Raw genomic sequence first — 22,602 nt, forward strand, 5'->3', positions numbered from 1 at the left:
ATCGCCCCTGGGACAGAGGGGTTCCAGGAAGCTGGTCAATTACCCAAGAAAGAGAATTCAGAAAGCCGAATATACCAGCAAACCCTTGCTCAAGGCTATCCCCAACCCTATAAAATTTTGCCTCCATCTGTTTTTGAGGCCCTTCTTCCCAAAGAAGTGCCCCGGCAGGTCTTTCTCCTCTAATAAAGCCTGCACATCTGGTGTTCGAGTGCCGTCTCATTCTTACAAGTTTTACTTGTCAAAATCTTACTCATCTTTCAAGCCAATTTTAAAGTTTTATATATTTTGGTTTTTGTAGTTCCAAAAGGTGTCAGCATTGCCTCCTTTGAACTCATTTCACTTGTATCCTGAACAGCTAGCTCACCTCACCTGCTTTATATTATAATTATTTGTATCCTTTTCTTACTCTTCCAACTACTGTGTACAGCTTGAGACCCATTTGGTGTCTTGCTCATTCCAGAATCCCACAGACATTAATTAAGTTTCTATAAAAGATTGAATTGCTCTAACTTCTCTCCCAGTTCCAGCTTTAAAAATGCATTTTGGCCCTGGCCGGTTGGCTCAGCGGTAGAGCGTCGGCCTAGCGTGCGGAGGACCCGGGTTCGATTCCCGGCCAGGGCACACAGGAGAAGCGCCCATTTGCTTCTCCACCCCTCCGCCGCGCTTTCCTCTCTGTCTCTCTCTTCCCCTCCCGCAGCCAAGGCTCCATTGGAGCAGAGATGGCCCGGGCGCTGGGGATGGCTCTGTGGCCTCTGCTTCAGGCGCTAGAGTGGCTCTGGTCGCAACATGGCGATGCCCAGGATGGGCAGAGCATCGCCCCCTGGTGGGCAGAGCGTCGCCCCTGGTGGGCGTGCCGGGTGGATCCCGGTCGGGCGCATGCGGGAGTCTGTCAGACTGTCTCTCCCTGTTTCCAGCTTCAGAAAAAATGAAAAAAAAAAAAAAATGCATTTTGTACATAAGACATTGTGGATATTTGAAATATAGTGTGATTTCAACAAATATATAATTAATACATTGACATTATTTTTTAAAAATGAAACACGCCAGGATTATCCAACATCAATGCAACATTTCCGAGTACAGAGGCATTCACTCCCCATTCCAGCACGACCTGAGTGCGCATGTCTGTACACACATGTTGTCGGCCCGGCCAGCTCCTTATCAGCTCCTCTGTAGAAAGGGCCGCAGAGACGGAGACCCATGTCAGGATGGGCAATCACTTGTGTTCAGAAAATAGATTTTAATTGAGTAATTTTTCAGATGGTTGAAACTGAATTGGTATAGCACCGCAGAAAGAATGCCTGTTGTGGGCCTGAATTGTTTCTACCCATTTAGTGAGGCCCACAATGTAAGTCTGCAATCCATGAAATTTGGGAATTATAAATGTTTGGCTTTTTAGGACAGTCCAAAAAGAAACCCCTGAAGTTGGGCCTTAAAGAGTTTCACTTAATTAACTTGGACTCAACTAAAATATTGCAACTAAAAGATTTATCATACTACAGTATTTGCGGAGTCTTTCCAGAGACAATTTCAAAAATAGCAAAGTTGGAAATTTGGCCGTGAGCAGGTTGGAGATGAGGCGCAGAGGAAGAGGCAGCAAGGCCGTGGACGTGAGTTGCGAGGCTTCTGGACAGGAGCTGCTGTTCACTGGTCGGGAGGTGCAGAGGTCGGATAAACGTGTTGAGACCTGGGACAGAACCCACAACCTTGACACACAGGAAGGACACTCCATGTTCTGAGACATCTAGTCAAGACACCACAGATTTGTCGAAGTGACGTCACGGAAATGGCGCTGTGAGCAGCGCGTCCGACAGATCTCCCCAAAATCACAACAAATTTATCAACTAGAAACAGGAAAATTTATCTTCGGAGCAAACTGAAAGCAAAAGGACTGTTATCACTCGAATCTGAGAGACGAGGGTGTGGAGGAAGCTACCGCAGGGACGTTCATTCAAGCCGCAAGAAAGTGCGCCTGTGACCCTGCAGACGCCGGCAGGCCTTGACTACCAACAAGACTAAAGCCAATTGTGTGACATTGCCGTAGAACCCCATCAACTGCAAGTCCCTGCCTGGGTGTGGCGCAGGGGCAGGGCCTGGGGTGCAGAGTCGCCGACCGGGAAGAGGGAGAGAGGAGAAGGAGGAAGAGGTTGACATCTCAAAATCAGGAAAAATCCACAGACTTTGCAGCTTGTTCCACTGTTTGTTTGTTTTTTTGTTGTTGTTGTTGTTGTTTGTTCCTTCTATCTTATTGCCTTTATTTCCTCCACCTCAGTCCTTCTATTCTCTGCCCATCTTATGCTTCCCTTTTCTTGAACTACACTACCCATAAGTGTTACATTTTATTTCTCTTCTTCATCCTCACCCTCCTTTGGGGTTATACTCCAGGACACTTAATTCTCACTCTCTCCTCTTTTGTTTTTTTTTTTTTGCCTTGTTTTTTTCTCTTCCTTTTTTATTTCTTCCTTCGTTTTTCTCTTTTTCTTATTTTTTCCTTTCTATTCGTTTTTTCTTTTCTCGTTTTACTTTCCTCCCATTTAATCCTCAATCACGAACAAATTAGTTAATTTGGGACTCAAGGTTTTTTTTTGGCTTTGTTTTTCTTTTTCGGTTTTGTTTTTGTTTTTTTCTGATTGGTTTGTTTTTGTGGCATTTTGGGTCCTCCCAACCCAAGGTCTCCATTGTATTTGGTCTTTGCTCCACTTAATACAACGTATTTTTACTTATTATTTTTATTTTTTCTTCTTGATTATTCCTTTTTTTGTCCTTTTTTCTGGTTACCTCTTGTCCCTCTCATTATATCTCTTGGTTGACCGTCACCCGCAGGCAGATCAACTTATGCTTGTCTAAGATTTTCTTCCTTTTTTTTTAATTTTTTTTATTTTTTAATTTTTTTTATTTATTTTTTTATTTTTTGCCCCCTTGAACTCTTCACCGCAAACCAGGCCCTCCATTATAGGCACGATATTTCCCTGAGGAGGGGAGAGGAGGGAAGGAGAACAAAGAAAAAAAAAAGGGGGGGAAATAATAAATTATTACTGCTTTTTTTTGTGGGGTGTTTTACCCTTTGTTGTTTTTTTTTTGGTGTTGTTGTTGTTTTTTTGTTTTTTGTTGTTGTTGTTGTTGTTTTGTTTTTTTTTGTTTTTGTTTTTTTTTGTTTTTTACTTTTTACTCTTTATTAATTCTAATTAGTGCTATCAACAAGACCACCCGCAGATGCCAATAAGAAAGAGGAAATCGAATATTATGGATACAAAAGAAAGAGAGGTAACACAAATAGATGTGGAAAAATCTATGGAGAAAAGACTTAACATATTGGAAGCCTTGGAGCTAAATGACAGAGAATTTAAAATAGAAATCTTAAAAATACTCAGAGATATACAAGAAAACACGGAAAGGCAATATAGGGAGATCAGAAAACAACTCAATGAACACAAAGAATATATTACCAAGGAAATTGAAACTATAAAAACAAATCAAACAGAAATGAAAAACTCAATTCACGAACTGAAAAACGAGGTAACAAGCTTAGCTAGCAGAACAACCCAGATTGAAGATAGGATTAGTGAAATAGTAGACAAACAACTTGAGGCACAACAGAGAGAAGAAGAAAGAGACTCAAAAATAATAAAAAACGAGAAAGCCCTACAGGAATTATCTGACTCCATCAGAAAGAATAACATAAGAATAATAGGTATATCAGAGGGAGAAGAGAAAGAAAATGGAATGGAGAATATACTCAAACAAATAATAGACGAGAACTTCCCAAGCCTGTGGAAAGAACTAAAGCCTCAAATTCAAGAAGCAAACAGAACACCGAGTTTTCTTAACCCCAACAAACCCACTCCAAGGCACATCATAATAAAGATGACACAAACCAATGACAAAGAAAAAATTCTCAAGGCAGCCAGGGAAAAGAAGAGTACAACATATAAAGGAAGGCCTATTAGATTATCATCAGATTTCTCAGCAGAAACTCTACAAGCTAGAAGAGAGTGGACCCCAATATTTAAAGCCCTGAAAGAGAGGAACTTTCAGCCAAGAATACTATACCCATCAAAGCTATCCTTCAAGTATGAAGGAGATATAAAAACATTCACAAATACAGAAAAGATGAGAGAATTTATCACGAGAAAGCCCCCACTCCAGGAAATACTAAAGGGGGTTTTCCAACCAGATTCAAAGAACAAAAGAAAACAACACCACAAGTAACAGCTCCACCAAGAACACAATAAAACCAAACTTAAACAGTGACAACAAAGGAAAAAAAAAGGGGGGGAGAGAATGGAGATTAACAGTAGCAAAGGACGATGAAGTGCAGAAATACTTATAAGATAGGGTACTACAATGAATATGGTAGGTACCCTTTTCATTACTTAATGGTAACCACCCTAGAAAAAACCACCACAAAAACACATGACTTAAAAAAGGTAGCAACAGAGGAAAGAAGTATGGAACACAAACAAACAGAAACAAATGATAGAAAAACAAAAGAGAAGAATCAAACTAGATACAAAACTAACAGAAAGCAATTTATAAAATGGCAGTAGGGAACCCACAAGTGTCAATAATTACACTAAATGTAAATGGATTAAACTTACCAATAAAAAGACACAGAGTAGCAGAATGGATTAAAAAAGAAAATCCAACTATATGCTGCCTACAAGAAACACATCTAAGCAACAAGGATAAAAACAAATTCAAAGTGAAAGGCTGGAAAACAATACTCCAAGCAAACAACACCCAAAAAAAAGCAGGTGTAGCAATACTCATATCTGATAATGCTGACTACAAGACAGAAAAAGTACTCAGAGACAAAAATGGTCACTTCATAATGATTAAGGGGACACTGAATCAAGAAGACATAACAATCCTTAATATATATGCACCAAACCAAGGAGCACCAAAATATATATAAGACAGCTACTTATTGACCTTAAAACAAAAACTAACAAAAATACAATCATACTTGGAGACCTCAATACTCCGCTGACGGCTCTAGATCGGTCATCCAAACAGAGAATCAATAAAGATATAGTGGCCTTGAACGAAATACTAGAACACCTGGATATGATAGACATCTACAGGACACTTCATCCCAAAGCGACAGAGTATACATTTTTCTCTAGTGTACATGGAACATTCTCAAGAATTGACCATTGTTGGGCCACAAAGACAATATCAGCAAATTTAGAAAAATTGAAATTGTACCAAGCATATTTTCTGATCATAAAGCCTTGAAACTAGAATTCAACTGCAAAAAAGAGGGGGAAAAACCCACAAAAATGTGGAAACTAAACAACATACTTCTAAAAAATGAATGGGTCAAAGAAGAAATAAGCGCAGAGATCAAAAGATACATACAGACAAATGAAAATGAAAATACGACATATCAGAATCTCTGGGATGCAGCAAAAGCAGTAATAAGAGGAAAGTTCATATCACTTCAGGCCTATATGAACAAACAAGAGAGAGCCGAAGTAAACCACTTAACTTCACACCTTAAGGAACTAGAAAAAGAAGAACAAAGACAACCCAAAAGCAGCCGAAGAAAGGAGATAATAAAAATCAGAGCAGAAATAAATGAAATAGAGAACAGAAAAACTATAGAAAAAATCAATAAAACAAGGAGCTGGTTCTTTGAAAAGGTCAACAAAATTGACAAACCCTTAGCAAGACTCACCAAGGAAAAAAGGCACAGGACTCAAATAAATAAAATCCAAAATGAAAGAGGAGAGATCACCACAGACATCATAGATATACAAAGAATTATTGTAGAATACTATGAAAAATTATATGCCACCAAATACAACAATCTAGAAGAAATGGATAAATTCCTAGAACAATACAACCTTCCTAGACTGAGTCATGAAGAAGCAGAAAGCCTAAACAGACCAATCAGCAGGGAGGAAATAGAAAAAACTATTAAAAACCTCCCCAAAAATAAAAGTCCAGGCCCAGACGGTTATACTAGTGAATTCTATCAAACATTCAAAGAAGACTTGGTTCCTATTCTACTCAAAGTCTTCCAAAAAATTGAAGAAGAAGCAATACTTCCAAACACATTTTATGAGGCCAACATAACCCTCATACCAAAACCTGGCAAGGATGGCACAAAGAAAGAAAACTACAGACCAATATCTCTAATGAATACAGATGCTAAAATTCTAAACAAAATACTGGCAAACCGAATACAACAACATATTAAAAAAAATAATACATCATGATCAAGTGGGATTCATCCCAGAATCTCAAGGATGGTTCAACATATGCAAAACGGTTAACGTAATACACCATATCAACAAAACAAAGAACAAAAACCACATGATCTTATCAATAGATGCAGAAAAGGCTTTTGATAAAATACAACACAATTTTATGTTTAAGACTCTCAACAAAATGGGTATAGAAGGAAAATATCTCAACATGATAAAGGCCATATATGATAAACCATCAGCTAACATCATATTAAATGGCACTAAACTGAAGGCTTTCCCCCTTAAATCAGGAACAAGACAGGGTTGTCCACTCTCTCCACTCTTATTTAACGTGGTGCTAGAAGTTCTGGCCAGAGCAATCAGACAAGACAAAGAAATAAAAGGCATCCATATTGGAAAAGAAGAAGTAAAGGTATCACTTTTTGCTGATGATATGATCCTATACATCGAAAACCCGAAGGACTCCACAAAAAGATTATTAGAAACAATAAACCAATACAGTAAGGTCGCAGGATACAAAATTAACATACAGAAGTCCATAGCCTTTCTCTATGCCAACAATGAAATATTAGAAAACGAACTCAAAAAAATAATCCCCTTCACGATTGCAACAAAAAAAATAAAATACCTAGGAATAAACATAACAAAGAATGTAAAGGACCTATATAATGAAAATTACAAAGCATTGTTAAGGGAAATCGAAAAAGATACAATGAGATGGAAAAATATTCCTTGTTCTTGGATAGGAAGAATAAATATAATCAAAATGGCCATATTACCCAAAGCAATATACAAATTTAATGCAATTCCCATCAAAATTCCTATGAGATTTTTTAAAGAAATGGAACAAAAAATCATCAGATTTATATGGAACTATAAAAAACCCCGAATAGCCAAAACAATCCTAAGGAAAAAGAATGAAGCTGGGGGCATTACAATACCTGACTTTAAACTATATTATAGGGCCAAGATAATCAAAACAGCATGGTATTGGCAGAAAAATAGACACTCAGACCAATGGAACAGAATAGAAAGCCCAGAAATAAAACCACATATATATGGTCAAATAATCTTTGATAAAGGGGCCAACAACACACAATGGAGAAAAGAAAGCCTCTTCAACAAATGGTGTTGGGAAAACTGGAAAGCCACATGCAAAAGAATGAAACTCGACTACAGCCTGTCCTCGTGTACTAAAATTAATTCAAAATGGATCAAAGACCTAAATATAAGACCTGAAACAATAAAGAACATAGAAGAAGACATAGGTACTAAACTCATGGACCTGGGTTTTAAAGAACATTTTATGAACTTGACTCCAATGGCAAGAGAAGTGAAGGCAAAGATAAATGAATGGGACTACATCAGAATAAAAAGTTTTTGCTCAGCAAGAGAAACTGATATAAAAATAAACAGACAGCCAACTAAATGGGAAATGATATTTTCAAACAACAGCTCAGATAAGGGCCTAATTTCCAAAATTTACAAAGAACTCATAAAACTCAACAACAAACAAACAAACAATCCAATAAAAAATGGGAAGAAGACATGAATAGACACTTCTCCCAGGAAGAGATACAAATGGCCAACAGATATATGAAAAAATGCTCAGCTTCATTAGTTATTAGGGAAATGCAAATCAAAACTACAATGAGATACCACCTCACCCCTGTTAGATTAGCTATGATCAACAAGACGGGTAATAGCAAATGTTGGAGAGGCTGTGGAGAAAAAGGAACCCTCATTCACTGTTGGTGGGACTGTAAAGTAGTACAACCATTATGGAGGAAAGTATGGTGGTTCCTCAAAAAACTGCAAATAGAACTACCTTATGACCCAGCACTCCCTCTACTGGGTATATACCCCAAAACCTCAGAAACATTGATACGTGAAGACACATGTAGCCCCATGTTCATTGCAGCACTGTTCACAGTGGCCAAGACATGGAAACAACCAAAAAGCCCTTCAATAGAAGACTGGATAAAGAAGATGTGGCACATATACACTATGGAATACTACTCAGCCATAAGAAACGATGACATCAGATCATTTACAGCAAAATGGTGGGATCTTGATAACATTATAAGGAGTGAAATAAGTAAATCAGAAAAAAACAAGAACTACATGATTCCATACATTGGTGGAACATAAAAATGAGACTAAGAGACACGGACAAGAGTGTGGTGGTTACCAGGGGTGGGGGGAGGGAGGACAGGGGGAGAGTTAGGGGGAGGGGGAGGGGCACAGAGAACTAGATAGAGGGTGGCGAAGGACAATCTGACTTTGGGCGAGGGGTATGCAACATAATTTAATGACAAAATAACCTAGACATGTTTTCTTTGAATATATGTACCCTGATTTATTAATGTCATCCCATTACCATTAATAAAAATTTATTTAAAAAAAAAAAATAGCAAAGTTGAAGAAAGCTAGTCATTGTTCATGTTTTCAAAATATTCTCCTAAAGGCTTTGGGTTTGCATCTGAAGGGAGAAATAAGAGACTGATGAGAAGAAAATCATACTATCTCTCACTTTATTTAGTCACTGTACCCTAACGCAGTTGGCCATAAAGTTCCTTGGGCCATACATGAACAATTCAGGGACTGCTACTTCACACAATGCTGTCAGCCAGCCCAACCAGCATCGCCACTCATACTGCCCACTCCGCATGACAACTCAGCCTGTCCACTCCACGTAGCCACTCAGCCTGCCCAATCTACCTGGCCACTCAGCCTGACCATTCCACATGTCCCCACAACCTAATCATTCATACTGCCCACTCTGCTTGGCCACTCAGACTGACCACTCCACATGGCCCCACAACCTAATCATCCAGACTGCCCACTCCACTTGGCCACTCAGCCTGGCCCCTGAGCCTGCCCTTTCAGCATAGCCACTCAGGCTGCCCACTCCGCATGGACACTCAGTCTGCCCACTCAGCATGGCCACTCAGCTGGCCACTCCACATGGCCACTCAACCTGGCCATTCAGCATGGCCACTCAGCCTGCCCACTCAGCATGGCCACTCAGCATGGCCACTCAGCCTGCCCACTCAGCTGGCCACTCCACATGGCCACTCAGCCTGCCCACTCAGCTGGCCACTCTGCATGGCACCTCATCCTGCCCAATCTGCCTGGCCCCCTCAGACTTGTCACTCAGCCTGGCCACTCTGTGCCTGGCAACCTGCCCGGCCCCTCGGCCAACTCATACAGCCTGAACCTTAGCCTATCCACTGTGCATGGCTGTCAGCATGATTACTCTGACTGGCCACCCCACATAAACACTTCCTGACCCCTCAGTCTAGGCCCTCAACCGGCCCACTCCACATGGCCACTCAGTATGGCCCCTTAGCATAGAGACTAAGCCTGGCCCCTCAGCCTGCCCACTCAGCCTACTCCTTCAGGCTGCACATTAAGCCTGGCCACTCAGCCTGCCCACTCCACATGACCACTCAACTGCCCACTCTGCATGGCCATTCCTCATGACCACTAAGCCGGGCCCCTCAGCCAGGCCACTCAGCCTGCCCACTCCACATGGCCACTCGGTCTGCCCACTCAGCATGGACTCTCAGCCTGCCCACTTAGCCGACTCCTTCAGGCTGCACATTAAGCCTGGCCACTCAGCCTGCCCACTCCACATGACCACTCAGCATGCCCATTCTGCCTGGCCCGTCAGCATGATTACTCTGACTGGCCACTCCGCATAAACTCTTAGCCTGACCCCTCAGTCTAGTCCCTCAGCCGGCCCACTCAGCATGGCCACTCAGCCTGCCCACTCCACATTGCCATTCAACCTGGCTTCTCTTCATGGCCACTCAGCCTGCCCATTCTGCATGGCCATTCAGCCTGGTCACTCAGCTGGCAAATCCGCCAGGCCACTCAGCAGGGCCCCTTGGCCTGGCCACTCCACATGGTCATTCAGTTTGTCCACTCCACATGGCCACTCAGCATGGCCCATTTACATGGCCGCTCTGACTGGCCATTCCACATGGCCACTTGGCCAGCCCACTCAGCCTGCGCACTCCGCGTGGACACTCAGTCTGTCCACTTAGCATGGCCACTCAGCCTAAACACTCAGCCTGCCCACTCCGCATGACCACTCAGCATGTCCACTCTGCCTGGCCCTTCAGCAAGATTGCTCTGACTGGCCACTCTGCATAAACACTTAGCCTGACCCCTCAGTCTAGTCCCTCAGCCGGCCCACTCAGCATGGCCACTCAGCATGCCCACTCCGCATTGCCCTTCATCCTGGCCACTCCACATGGCCATTCAGCCTGGTCACTCAGCCTGGCAAACTGCCAGGCCACTCAGCCTGGCCCCTCAGCCTGCCCACTCTGCATTCCTACTCCACATGGCCCCTCAGCCTGGTCCTTCAGCCTGTACGCTAAGCCTGGCCCCTCAGCCTACCCACTGCACATGGCCCCTTGGTCTGCACCCTCAGCATGGTCCCTCTGCATGGCCTTTCAGCCTGGCCACTCAGCCTGCCCACTCCACATGGTCCCTCAGCCTGGCCCTTCAGCCTGGCCACTCAGCCTGCCCACTCCACATGGACCCGCAGCCTGCCCAAATATCCTGGCCACTCAGCCTGCCCATGGCCTCTCAGCCTGGCCACTAAGCCTGCACTCAGCTGACTTATTTGAGGTCTCTGGTTCTGCAGGCGGGATTCCCAGCAGGACTCAGACTCCCAGGCCACATGTTGTGCCCACTATAATTAAGTCAAAGTAGGTTTCTAAGTAAGAGATCCTTTGAGAATCACACTCAAGTTTGTACAAATAATTTAAAGACTTAGCCACACTCATTGTACCCCTTTACTCAAAGCATGCTGGGAACTTTCTCAAATTGTTAAAAGAATAAGAAAATAGATGACTAAAACAAAAATTCTATTATTATCATATGTTTAATAACAGGGTAATTTCATTGGGCTTTTTGATATTCGTTCACTAATGAGAAATGTGTGCACTCAGTCACCACATAATCATGTGGGAGTTACAGACATAGGAGCAGGTGTTCTCTCATCATTCTTCTAGTCACTTCTAAAGGTTTAAGGGATAGTCTCCCATAGGTGTCTTTCACAGAACTTTCTGGGCGAGTTCTTATGTAGGAAGAGCACTTCCTTGGCTGGTCAGATCACTCATAACTTCATTGCTTTCATTTTCCTTCTCCGGATCTGCCTCCACTTTTATCGTCCTCCACATATTTCCAAGAGCAGCACAAAATGAGTAAATCTCTGGTGGGTTTTTCGGCTCATGTACTTCTTCCCTAGTTTGTTGTATAATATACCTTAGGACAGTGGTAGTCAGCCTGGTCCCTACTGCCACTAGTGGGCATTCCAGCTTTCATGGTGGGCAGTAGTGGAGTAACCAAAGTATAAATTAAAATATAGATTTAACTATAGTAAGTTGTTTCATAAAGATTTATTCTGCCAAACTTAGCAAAAATTCGACATAAAGTACTTGGTAAGTAATTACTATTATATACTTTCACTTGCTGTAACTCTGCTTTCTAAATTTTAAAAAGTAAAGTTACTTCCTTACTTTATAAATCAGCATTACTGTGGAACCAGTGGGTGGTTAGAAAATTTTACTACTAACAGTGATACAAAAGTGGGCGGTAGGTATAAAATTGTTGACCTCCCCTGCCTTAGGAGGTGGATAGTTCAAACTTTAAAATGGGAAATTAGAACCAGATAATTAGACAAAGATATACTTAGACAAAACAGAGCAGCAGGTCAGCATAAGGCATTTCTGTCATATTTGTATGTGTTGATAGCATGATGCTCTAGAAGTCTTAAAGCCACATTACAAGTTGTACCTAACCCAGGTCTACCCGGCATGCCTACCAGGGGGCGATACTCTGCCCATCTAGTGCGTTGCTCTGTTGCAACTGGAGCCATTCTAGCCCCTGAGTGGAGGCCATGGAGCCATCCTCAGCACCTGGGCCAACTTTGCTCTAATGGAGCCTTGGCTGTGGGATGAGAAGAGAGAGAGAGAGAGAGAAAGGAGAGGTAGAAGGGTGGAGAAGCAGATGGGTGCTTCTCCTGTGTGCCCTGGCTGGGAATCAAACCCGGAACTTCCACACGTCGGGCTGACGCTCTACCGCAGAGCTAACTGGCCAGGGCCTAGAAGTTCTTATTTTCTTGATGTCCATCTCCTCACTACCTGGTGTGCATTCCAGGCTAGTGTTTGTCTGGGTCTCCAGAGTGCCTGGTGCATGGTTGGTACCATAGCCTGAATCAGACCTGCCCTGGCCTTTAGGATCTAGCCTTAAGACGTCTCGCCCCCATTTATTTGCAAGTCCAAGTACAGCCTGAGTTGCCCAATAAGGAGCCAAGGGTCGGACATAAAGAACCAAGAACCGGGGTTTACTTGAGTGCTATGCACGGTGCACCAAGTGTGTGTGTGTGTCCAGGCAGTATACACAGGGCCCTTGTGCAAGGCCAGCCATTCAGTGCTCATGCCTGGAATCAAGACCCTTGAGTGCTGGATCCACTGTGTGTGTGTGTGTGTGTGTGTGTGTGAGAGAGAGAGAGAGAGAGAGAGAGAGAGAGACAGAAAGGGAGAGAGAGAGAGATGTTGGGTTGGGATGGTTGGCTCTTAGAGAGTTCTGAGGTAGGTCTTGGGCCTGCTGTGCCCTCATGGTCCTAGGAGAGGAGCCGATGGTGCTGACCCTTCCTGGTAGTGCTTCCTGACCTCTTTGGTCAAGAGACACAGATAAGAGTTTCCTTAACTGCAGGTAAACCTGAGTCCCTTGTTCAGGAGAGGGCTAGGATGGATGGGCAGTTGGGGTAGTGATTTATGGGACCTGGGCGGGGCTGGGCACGGGAATTCACAGCAGCAAATGTCGGGGCCGTCGTGGTGATTGGGCTGAGCGTGGTGGTGCTCGCCACCATCTCTTCCCACTGCCACCCCGTTCCTGAGGTTGTTTTCCAGCTCTGCCCTTCTGGTTAGCAGCTGCTCCCTATGCACGAGGGCTGTGGGAAAGGAGTAGGCTCGGCCTGTAGTGGGTTCTGGGAGGGCCTTGGCTGGGGTCTCAGCACGCATCTGGGAATATGCTCACAGATGACTTTCCACCCAGCACAGCTCTGGAGGACTTGGCCCTGTGCGGTGTGTGGGCATTGGGTGTGTGTAACCCCGAGTGCGTGTGATGGGCACCTGCCTGGGAGAGGCCTGAGTGAGTACACATGCTCTGGGGATGGGTGACTGCTCAGAACAGGCCTGGGTGAGGGGCTCAGAGATGGGAGAGGCCATATCACCTGGGGTGGAGATGGAGAAGCAGTTCCTGAGCCATCCTGGGAGGAAGTCTGTGGCACTGTCTCCTGGGGTAGCAGGAGCAGTCTGAGGCAGCAGGCACTCATGAGGTTCCTGTTCCTGGAGACAGAGAGAGCCCAGGATGTGTCTGGAGTCTTGGTGAACCCAAGGGAAATAGCTGGAACAGAAGGGGGGCCTTCCCCCTTCTGCTTTTCTTCTCTGGCCCTGCTGGACTGCCCTTCCTCAGCCTGGGATGGGTGTGTGTGTGTCACGTGGACCCTTTCCTGTCCTACAAGGAGAGTTACCTTGGAGCACAGAGAGGACTTGAGAGGCTCCCAAGGACACCAGGTCTCTGTGGGCCTCCTTGGCCTGGAGGATTATGGTCCTGGAACATTTGGCTCACCTGCTGTCTATGCCCAACTGCTCCCTTTCACTCCCGTCTTCTCACACCAATGCACACTCTCCTCCAGGCCTGCTGTGCCCATGGAGCTGCCCACATCACATATACCTGCTCTTCCCGCTGGTTCCCGGACTGTCCTATAATCTCTGCCTTAACTTCCTGATGTTACGTGCCACACACCTGTCATAGGTGTCTGCATGACACAGTTGACTCTAACCTCTTTGTGACAGTGCCTGGGCCATCAGTGCCCTGTCTACTGTCAGCCTTGTGGAGACAGGCTGGGGTTTGAGGTCAGGGAGATGCATTTCACCAGGCTTGATGTTTACTCACCCTTCATCAATCCCTAATTAGTTTGGAAATTCAGCTTTTACCTGAGCCAGTGGTGCTGATGAGAATTCCCAGCCTCTTCTGTGGGTCCTGTGCCTGGGCTGTGGCCTAGTGTTGCCACATTCCTGAGCTGTGTCCTCCCATGCCCTGTCTCTGTTCCTCCTCACAAGGTCTGCCTCGTGTGATACTATATCAGTTATCACCTTTATCTTTTTTTTTCTTTCTTTTTTTGTGTGACAGAGACAGAGCGGGACAGATAGTGACAGGCAGAAAGAGAGAGATGAGAAGAATTGATTTTTCGTTGCAGTTCCTTAGTTGTTCATTGATTGCTTTCTCATAAGTGCTTTGACCAGGAGGCTACAGCAGACCGAGTGACCCCTTGCTCAAACCAGTGACCCTGGGCTCAAACTAGCAAACAAGGGGCCATGTCTATGATCCCATACTCAAGCTGGTAACCCTGCACTCAAGCTGATGAGCCCGCGCTCAAGTCGGTGACCCCAGGGTTTCGAACCTGGGTCCTTTGTGTCCCAGTCCGGTTCTCTATCCACTATGCCACTGTCTGGTCAAGCTGACATGTTTATCTTGTTTTCTTAACTATTTAATTGACTCATCAAAGGTGGAGGATTTACATTACTCAAAACCTCTGTCGCACAGGGAAGAAACTAATTTTGAGCCAGCTAAATTAAAATTTTCTACTCAATTCTATACCGTTATGCATTTTCATAACACCTAAGTAGAGTTCAGATGATAAAATTAGTGCACAAATGAATGCAAACAGGCTAACATATTCTCATAGAACTAAAGTCTCCCATCTAGTATAAAACCCTCTATTGCAGGGGTCTCAAACTCGCAGCCCGCGGGCCGCATGCGGCCCGCCGAACAATTTTGTGCGGCCCGCAGACTAATCCACGAAGTTCAAAATATTTTGGATAAAATTTAGTAAGCCTAGGGGCCTATTTGTATTTTTCATTTCTCTAGCATCTTAGCTAGATATTAGCTTAGTTAACAGCAGTTGTGATGCGAACTACAGTTTCTGGTCGTTTTGTGACACTGAGTAAACTGCATGTACGATTGTGCTTGTTGTACTGATTTTTTTTTGTTTTCAACTGCAGTGAGAAAAGTGTTGCGTAACAGTTGCCTTTTGTAGACCTAGTGCGGCCCGCCGAATGGCTGTGATCTTGCTCTGCGGCCCACATGCTGAGTTGAGTTTGAGACCCCTGCTCTATTGGATGAAAACATTTTCTCTTCCTCTCCCCTTTCTCCTTCTCTCTCTCTCTCCCAAGATTTTTTATTACCTGATCAGGCAGTGGTGCAGAGGATACTGTGTCGGCTTAGAACTCTGAGGACTCAGATTTGAAACCGTGAGGTTGTTGGCTTGAGCCCAAAGCTCGCTGGCTTGAAGCCCAAGATCACTGGCTTGAGCAAAGGGTAACTCGCTCTGCCGTAACCTCCTCATTAAGGCACATATGAGAAAAGCAATCAATGAGCAACTAAGATGCCACAACTATGAGTTGACGCTTCTCAGCTCTTTCCCTTCCTGTCTGTCCCTGCCAGTCCCCTTCAATTGCGCACGCATGTGTCATAAGACAAAATTTTTTTAATTTTTTAAAATTTTTGACAGAGACAGAGAGTCTGAGAGAGGATCCCATGCTCAAGCCAGCAACCCCTGCTCAAGCCGATGACCTCAAGGTTTTGAACCTGGGTCCTTAGCATCCTCGGTTGACACTCAATCCACTGTGCCACAGCTTGGTCAGGCAGAATTGCTTCTGTGTCTGATTTGGGTTGTTGTTGTTATTTCCTATTATTAGAGTGAGTTTTAGCTGAATCTGAGCTCCAATATATTGTTTAAATCTTGGAAGCTTTAAGTAGGGCAGGTAGGGATGGAACAGTTATTTAAGGACCCCCTTTGAGGGCAGAGATCTCCCTCTGAGCTCCTTTTTAGAAGGTTGGAGAGCTTGAGCTCTGGTGGTGCAGTGGATAAAATGTCGACCTGGAGCACTCAGGTCACCGGTTTAAATCCCTGGGCTTCCCTGGACAGGGCACATATGGGAGTTGATGCTTCCTGCTCCTCCCACTTCTCTCTCCGTCTCTCTCTCCTCTCTCTAAAAATGAATAAAAAAATCTAAAAAATAAAAGAAGGCTGGAGATACTAGGACTATGGATTACATAAATAATGTGATAAACACTTTTTGCTGACATTGTTATCTGCATTTTGCGTTGCTTCCCTGGAATAGATTCTTGGAGCGCTACTGCTTATAGGAGCTTTCATTTAAAAAATATTTAATTTATTAATTTTAGAGAGAGGAAGGTAGAGACAGAGAGAGAGAGAGAGAGAGAGAGAGATAGGAACATGGAACTGTTCCTATGTGTGCCTTGACCAGAGATAGAACTGGCAACCTCTGTGCTTTGGGATGATGCTCTAACCAACCGAGCTATCTGGCCTGGGCAGAGTTCTCATTTGGGAGAATGTAACACTGAAGTTGGTCTTCCTAACAGGATGTACCAACTTATACCACTACCAATAAAATATATGCAAATTTCACCACACTTGACCAAATTTCCATTAAAAAAAAATGTTTTTCCTAAAAATTTACTGTCTGACTGGTGATGGCACAGTGAATAGAGAGTTGGCCAGGAACGCTGAGGTTCCTAGTTTGAAACCCCAAGGTTGTCAGCTTGAGCAAGGGGACGTCAGCTTGGGTGTGGGTTCGCTGGCTGAGTTTGAGCAGCCTCCCTCAAGCATGAGAAGCAATGAACAACTAAAGTGAAGCAACTATGAATGGATCCTTCTCATCTCTCTCCTCTCTCTAAAAAAATTTTTTTTAATTGCTTGATTTTATAAGAGAAAAAGAGGGAGAGAGAGGAACATTGATCTGTTCCTGTATGTACCCTGACCAGGGACTGAACAGGCCAGCTGTGTACTTTGGGATGAAGCTCTAACCAACAAAGCTATCCAGCCAGGGCAAAATTTCCATTTTAAAAAGGGAGATAACGGGAAAATGATATCTCATTGTTGATAATTTCTTTTGTTTCTCAGATAATTTTTTAAAAAGATTTTAATAATTTTAGAGAGAGGAGCTGGGTTGGGGGAGGAGTGCGAAGTATCAGCTTATAGTAGATACTTCTCTTACGTGCCTTGACCGGGCATGCCCTGGATTTCAAACCTGCAACCTCGGCATTCGAGGTCCATGCTTTATCCTCTGTGCCACCATAGGTGAGGCTCAGGTCACTTTTCAATCACCAGCTTTTTGGATAATTGCTCTCCAAAACTCTTGTCCTCACCTGTGCCTGCCCCATTACCCTGAGCATGGGGACTGGAGGTGGGTGTTGATGCTGCAAGCTCTGAGAGGTGCTGGGGAGGAGCTGGGGGGTGGGACACTGCTCAACTGCCTGCTGAGGACAATGGGCCACGATGGGCTCCTCAGCAATGTGGGGGCCCAGGTCCTGACCAGTGTGCACCAGGACAATTCCGGGTTCAGGCTCCCCGCTTCCAGAGTCACTGTGGGTTCCTTGCTGGAATTCTCTGCTGGGGGAGAGGCTGGAAAAGAGACTCATCCACTGGAGATCCTGACAGATAAGGGTTTGCATTCCTTATCAGCTGTGTGAAATTAATGACAAGGGCTTTGTAGCTTGTGTTTTTGGGGACAAAACCTTAGACACCTCTCTTCCTCCCCTCACCTCGTGTGGCCCCCAAAGCCCCACCTCATCCCTGAAGGCAAGTGCTGGAAAAACGGGGAGTCCTAATATGTCTTGGTGACTGAAAGTGGTGGCCATAGCCTAGGGCTAGCCATCCACTGGCTCAACCTGACATCTGCTTGGGCCTGGCTTGGCCTTGGAGTCTTGCATAGAGCAACCAGAAGCAAGAAGCAATCCACAATTAACTCCAGCTTCCTGCTCTAGGCGCCTTTGCCAACAGACAGATGGGGGTTCCAGAAAGCAGTGAGGAACCACATGGTCCAGGGCTGGACTGGGGTCTTGGGGTCACGCGAGATACTAGGGGCGCATATGCTCCAGATGTAGAGGATTTTCTAGGGTCCTGGATCTGGCGCAGCGTTTCAGGGGAAGGCAAGGGTTTTGAAACTGTGGCAGATCCGGGAAGTAGGACGAGGGAGTTTGTGGGAAATGTTTGTAAGCTTCTATTTCTCCCGCTAGAGGGCGGGACCCGCCTACAGCTCAGCTCGCGCGGATCCGTGACCCTTCCACAGACCCGACAGTCCCGGCGCAAGACGGCGGCCACAGCTCGCCTCCGGACCGCCCAGGGGTAGTTCCGAAAAACAGCCAGGGCGACCCGGCGCGGGGTTCCGGCGGTGCCTCTGCGCCCCTCCATGCTCCTCCAGCTCCGGGCGCCGCCACCTTCACTCCCCACACACCAGGGGCCGCAGTGCCGTCTCCTTCCTCGCATTCCCGCCCCACAAAGGAGTTCCCCGCAGTCGCCGCGCCGCGGGGAAGGGGGCGTGGCCGGCGTCTCCGAGCGCACATTTCTCCGCCGCGAGCGCCCAGGTCCCGGACCGCGCTCCCGGGCGGGCTCGGATTTCGGGCGGACGATGCGGCGGCGCGGCCGGAGCGGCGGCGGGAAGCTGAAGCGGAGGTGAGGCGCGAGGGCCGGCGGGCCGGGCCAGGCAGCGCTCCCGGGTAGCCGAGCACGAGGCGGCTCTGCCCCTGAGGGAGCTGCAGCCTGGCGGCGACTCTCCGGGCCGGGGCAGGCGGGGGCCGAGGCTCGGGCTCGGAAACGAGGCGGCGCCGGCGCTGGGCCTCCGAGGGAAGGCGGCGCCAGTGGCCCCGAAGCCGGGACGGACGGACTGAGCCGTGGGGAGCGCGGCCCGCGGCGCGCGGCCGCCCCGAGATGAGCGCGCAGCCAGCGGGCAGCCCGCGGGCCAGCCTGCCGGGCTCCGACAGCGGCGGCGGCAGCGACAGCGCCCGTTCCAGCGGCATCAGCCTGGGCTACGACCAGCGCCACGGCAGTCCGCGCTCAGGCCGCTCGGACCCGCGTCCCGGTCCGGAGCCGCCGTCGGTGGGCAGCGCCCGCTCCAGCGGGTCCCGTCTCGGCTCCCGCGGCTCGGCCGGCGCTTACCCCGACCTGCTCCTGCCCGGCCCCGGCCCCGCGCCGACTCGCTCCCCCGAGTCTGCCGGGCCGGCCCCCTTCCCTCTGCCTTCGCTCCAGCTGCCCCTGGGCCGAGGGGGCGGCCCGAGCGCGGCGGAGCGGCGGCTGGAGGCGTTGACCCGAGAGCTGGAGCGGGCGCTGGAAGCGCGCACGGCGCGGGATTCCTTCGGTGAGCGGTCGGGACGGCCCCGGGGTTGCGTCCGGCTCGGGCGAGCACAGCCTGGGTGACTGGGGCTGGGCGTTGTTAGGGGCCGGGATGAGAAGGGGAGCCGGTGGCATGTTTCGCTGGAAGTGTGTGAGTGTGGACCGCCGGCCTCGCGTCTCAGTCTCCCAGCCAGAAAGGGGCTCTGGGAAAGTGAGTTGAAGCCCTTACCCCAACTGGGAGAAAAAGCCATGTAAATATGTAGGCACAACAAGCCATTTCTGGCTAATTTCTTCTTAACTCCTGGCACTTACTTCTGTTCATCCTACTGGATACTTTGTGACCAGGGTCGGATAAATTGTGTAGGGACCCATCCTCCCGGTGTTTGCCCTCCCCGCTGCAGTGTCGTTTGTAGACAGTAAGCAGGACGGTGGAGTGGCCGGGTTGCCACCGGACCCCCTCTTACCTCAGTGTTTGGTGATGGTAGCCCTTGGAGGTAGAGTGTGTGAGGGAGGGAGAGTCCACCCTGTAGCAGAGGGAACCAAGCCAGTCTCTGGGCTGTCCTCTCTCTAAGCTTTGCTTTGTATGTGGCATGTTTCCAGAGGGGATCCTGCTGGACAGCATTTGCAAACCTCACCAGTTTCTGAGTCCTCATTTCCCATTCGGACCCTGGGTCTCACCGAACCCTGTTAGTCCTTTGGACAACAATAGGACTCTTAGGCTTGAGGTTCTGAGAAGATGCCTGGGACTTCCTTCCCTCCCTTACTGCTGGGCGGACAGTCCAGGCAGCGGACTCTAATGGGAGGTAGGGGAGAGGCTGGTGTTCATCCTGCCAGGGATGGAGGCTGTCCTGGGTTCCCTGCATTCATTTCAGCTAGCAGCTCAGGACCGCCCTGAGCTGGATCTGGAGGGAGGAGGAAGCTGTATGTGACAGGTCAGATGGGGGCATTGCAGGCAAAGGGAAGAATGTGGGCAAAGCAGGCCTGGAGCATGTGGCTTGTTGCACTCCATTATCTTGGGTTGCAGACCAGGAGGGGTCAGGTGGTCAAGGGAGTATGTGGGCATGCCTTTGGGAGGGTAAGCACCTCTGGGAGCTGTAGGGTGAGAATTTGTGGTGTGGCTGCTGTGACATGGCCTGGGAGTGTCCTGGGAAAAGGCAGGGAGTTAGGAAGCTGTTTCCTCTCTGGACTGTCTTCTGAGGAGAAAGACTTTCCATTGCTCTGTGGACAGACCATTCATTCTCCTGTCCCTACGCTTTGCAGAAGCTGTTGGAGTGTGTTCTGGGGACCTCTGCAGGTACTTATGAGTCTGTGTGGCATGGAGGCGGCTATACCCAGGCAGCTAATGGGAGAAGTGAAGGGGTTCCAGGCACAAGACCATAAGAGCAGTGGGTTCTCCTTTCTAAAGGGAGCTGCCCCTAAGTTCCGGCCCATTAAAGTCATGTGGGAGGGGGAGGTGAGGGATGATATATCTTTTTTTCTCCAAGAGAAGCCAGATTTAGGTAACATTTTTCTGATTTCAAAAATACAAGTAACTGAATAGTATAAAATTTTGCACAAAGACGTCTACAGGTAGCCTGAGTTCAGGGATCTGTGATGAACCTTTTTCTCAGGGTGTTTCTTCCTCTCTGGCCCCTTCCTTCCTGGCTCTGGCAGTAGCTGACCTCCCGGTCCCTCTGTCTCTCCTCACCGAGTTTGGAGTCCCTTGCCTTTAGCCGACCAACAGCCTCAGGCTTCCGGAACCTCTTTAAGTTTGGTGACCTCTCTGCCTTGTCCTCAGCCAACCACTCCCAAGCCACACCCTGTTTTTTCTGCGCTGCTGCCATCTTCAGTTCTGACTGTGGCCTGCATCTCATTAGTACCTCTGTCTCCTCCAATCGCTGTCTGTCCTGCAGAGCCCAGCTCTGTGCCTGTGCTGCAGCTCCCTTTTTCGCTGCGTGCCAGGGGCAGAGCGATGGTCTTCTGGTCTTCTCGGCACCATCCGTCGCCCTAAGCCTTGGTCAGTTCCCTCTGATTCCCCCAGGAACCTTCCTCTCTCCTCTGGCCCTGCCTTTCCTGCTTTGCTGAGAAAATTGAGGTCAGTAGCTGTCTTCCCCAGTGGCTTCCTGTTCCCTTCCCCACAGCTCTCAAGTCCACGTCATCTGAGGACAAATACCCTTCCATCTCCAACCCCATCTTCACCTTTACTGTTCCCACCGGTGCTTTTCCTTTGGTTACAAATATGGACAAGAGTCTTCCCTGCCCTGTGGTGGCGCAGTGGATAAAGCGTCGACCTGGAACCCTGAGGTTACAGGTTTGAAACATATGATATGGGAGGAGTTGATGCTTCCTTCTCTTCCTCCCTTTCTCTCTCTCTCTCTTTCTCTCCTCTTTAAAATGAATAAATAAAATACATTAAAAAATCTTAAAAAAACGTTTTTCTTATTAAAAACAAAAATCCCCAAAGCTGCATGGCCACGCGGTCTGGTTGCCCCTTTCATCTCATCTTTTCAGCTGGGTGTCCGGTTAGCATCGTCTTTGCTCATCCACTCTGATCTCCTCTTACTGGGCTGACCCAGTTCTTGCACATGACCTTGGTGACTCTCCTGGGTGTTTGCCAGGCCTTGTGGGTCTGGACCTCACTGCTACATCTCATGGGTGGAGTTGTCTCTCCTTAAAACTTTCTTCTCTCTGAATTGTTTTCAAAGGTTTATTTTTTATTTATGTTTTTAGAGAAAGAGGATGGTGGATAGAGAGAGAGAGAGAGAGAGAGAGATTGATTTGTTGTTCCACATATCTATGCATTTATTGTTTAATTCTTGGATATGCCCTAACTGAGGATTGAACCCACAGTCTTGGCTATCAGGACGACACTCTGATCAATTACGTTACTGGCTTGGGTTGCTCCCTGACTTTCTGAGGTCCCTCCTGCTTCTGGTTCTTCTTCAGTATATTTTTGTTAAAGTGATGCAGGCACATATTTAGGGAAATGTCAAAAAGAACTAACAACCTCATGATGCAGGGTCATAGCCCATCATTCTTCCTGTGTCCCGCAGGGAGCTGACCTCTATTTTCTTTACCACATAGGCCGATGACTTAGACAAGTGAAAGAAAAGATTGGGGATTCAGAGTCGATGGACAACAGCGAAGGTTTGAGAGTGGGTCATTTTCACCTCAGAAAGAAACGTCTTA

General features: G+C 47.0%; 1 pseudogene; it reads left to right on the forward strand.

Annotated features, from left to right (window-relative positions):
• Positions 1–13,263: 13,263 nt before the first annotated feature.
• LOC136381473 (Wilms tumor protein 1-interacting protein-like) overlaps positions 13,264–22,602 on the forward strand; it is a 92,075-nt pseudogene continuing 82,736 nt past the window's right edge.

Source organism: Saccopteryx leptura, chromosome 9 (genome assembly GCF_036850995.1).
Source record: "Saccopteryx leptura isolate mSacLep1 chromosome 9, mSacLep1_pri_phased_curated, whole genome shotgun sequence".
Lineage (NCBI taxonomy): Eukaryota > Metazoa > Chordata > Mammalia > Chiroptera > Emballonuridae > Saccopteryx > Saccopteryx leptura.